Genomic DNA, 2,353 nt, shown 5'->3' with positions numbered 1-2,353 from the left:
GCATTATAGAGGCTTCATGGAAAGTGTTAGTGTTTAGTTAGTAATTTTTTTTTTTTTCAAATGTTTTTTTTTTTTTCTGAATGTAGGCATGGTTTATTTTCTTTTTTCCTTGGCTTCCTTGATATGTTTTGGACTCTTTTAGAGCCTTTGTTTGTATAGAGAGGCTTTAACTAAAGGACAAACACATGTGATCAAGTTAATAAAATAAGTCAAGGTTAAGAACAGAAAGCAGAGGACAAAGCTGGGCTGCAGTTCCAGAGATGCAGATGCAGATGCAGATAGGGACAGCAGTCTGAGCGAGGAAGATGCCCCCCAAAAGACAGTGTTGAGGTAAATACTAGGTTAATAAAAGTATAGGTATTGAATTGCACCATACATCATTGCTGGTTTTCATTTCACTGTTAACCTATTTGACAACCCAAGGGATGACAACATCAGCTAATGAAAAGTTATGTCTGATTCTTTTTCTTTCAGAAAACACAGGGCAGCTCTTCAGGACTCCAGCTGAGACAGCAGCTGGTTTCTTTCTCCAGAAAGCAGGCCATACATTACAAGGCTTGAGGTAAGACTAACTCACAACTACGTGCTTGGCATTTAGCATTTTAAAAATGTTTAACTTTTAAAATTTAACAATTACCATAGGTAAAACGAGATTACTATGTTGATGACTGCATGGATAAATGTATACAAAACTAATTGGCTTCCTACTTAGTTTAGTTTAGAATTATTGAATGAATTAAAATTCAATTTATTTTTGTTGCTTTAATATTGTCAGTTGCTGATGTCTTTTCCATTTGTGTACTTTCAGAGATAGAAGATGACTGCCAGGGGAGACAATGCTATAATAATTATTCATTATCAATAATATGTCTACTACAATGGGATGGTCATGTCTGTCTCTCTCTCTCTCACTCTCTCTCATAGCCACCTCCGCTAGACAGTGGGATGGTCATGTCTCTCTCTCTCTCTCTCTCATAGCCACCTCCGCTAGACAGTGGGATGGTCATCGTCACTCTCTCTCTCCTCTCTCTCTCTCTCCTCATAGCCACCTGCTAGACAGTGGGATGGTCATGTTCTCTTCTCTCTCTCTCTTCTCTCTCATAGCCACCTCCGCTAGACAGTGGGGTATGTCATGTCTCTCTCTCTCCTCTTCTCTCTCATAGCCACCTCCGCTAGACAGTGGGATGGTCATGTTTCTCTCTTCTCTCTCTCTCTCTTCATAGCCACCTCCGCTAGACAGTGGGATGGTCATGTCCTCTCTCTCTCTCTCTCTCTCATAGCACCTCCGCTAGACAGTGGGATCTCATGTGTCTCTCTCTCTTCTCCTCTCCTCTCTCTCTCTCATAGCCACCTCCGCTAGACAGTGGGATGGTATGCTCTCCTCTCTTCTCTCTTCTCTCTTATAGCCACCTCCGCTAGACCGTGGGATGGTCATGTCTTCTCTCTCTCTCTCTCCTCTCTCTCTTTCTCTCATAGCCACCCCCAGACAGTGGGATGGTATGTCAACTTCTCTCTCTCTCTCTCTCCTCTCTTCTATAGCACCTCCGCTAGACAGTGGGATGGTCATGTCTCTCTCTCTCCTTCTCTCTCTCTCTCTCATAGCCACCTCCGCTAGACAGGGGGTATGGTCATGTCTCTCTCTCTCCTCCTCTCTCTCTCATGGCCAATCCGCTAGACAGTGGGATGGTCATGTCTCTCTCTCTCTCTCCTCTCTCTCTATCATAGCCACCTCCGTAGACAGTTGGATGGTCAATGTACATCTCTCTCTCTCTCTCTTAGCCAAACCTCCGCTAGACAGTGGGATGGTCATGTCTCCTCTCTGCTCTCTCTCTCTCTCTCTCTCTTCTCTATCTCTCTCACAGCCACCTCCCTAGACAGTGGGATGGTCATCTCTCTTCTCTCTCTCTCTCTCTCTCTCTCTATCTCCACACCACCCCGTTAGACAGGGGGATGGTCATGTCTCTTCTCTCTGTATCTACTCTTCTCCTTCTCTCTATCCACAGCCACCTCCGTAGGACAGGGGATGGTCAGCTCTCTCTCCTCTCTTCTCGCTCTGTCGCTCTAGTACTCTCTCTCTCTCTCTCTCTCTCTCTCTCACAACCCCGTTAGACAGTGGGATGGTCATGTCTCTCTCTCTCTCTCTCTCTCTGGAGAGAGAGAGAGAGAGGGTGTGGGTGGACTTCCGCTTCATGTCTCTGATGGGGGACATTCAAGGTTTTGTGGACTAGTGGTGTTTCACCACAGCGGTGTGTTCGGGGCAGGGGGGGGAGCTTGTCTTCCACTCTGTGTTTCTTTGTTAGTGTTTGGTATTAATAGTTATTTTGTGCATTTGTGAAGCGATGACATGTTGGTG

General features: G+C 45.3%; 1 long non-coding RNA gene across 1 annotated transcript; it reads left to right on the top strand.

Moving 5' to 3' along the window:
- Positions 1-237: 237 nt before the first annotated feature.
- Positions 238-866, top strand: LOC116686760 (uncharacterized). Its single transcript, XR_004331346.1, has 3 exons — positions 238-330; positions 475-562; positions 809-866. It is a non-coding gene; the product is annotated as an uncharacterized LOC116686760 (long non-coding RNA).
- Positions 867-2,353: the final 1,487 nt, after the last annotated feature.

Source organism: Etheostoma spectabile, unplaced genomic scaffold (genome assembly GCF_008692095.1).
Source record: "Etheostoma spectabile isolate EspeVRDwgs_2016 unplaced genomic scaffold, UIUC_Espe_1.0 scaffold463, whole genome shotgun sequence".
Lineage (NCBI taxonomy): Eukaryota > Metazoa > Chordata > Actinopteri > Perciformes > Percidae > Etheostoma > Etheostoma spectabile.
Note: the sequence above shows the minus strand (reverse complement) of the source record. Positions and strands in the feature narration are given on the sequence as shown.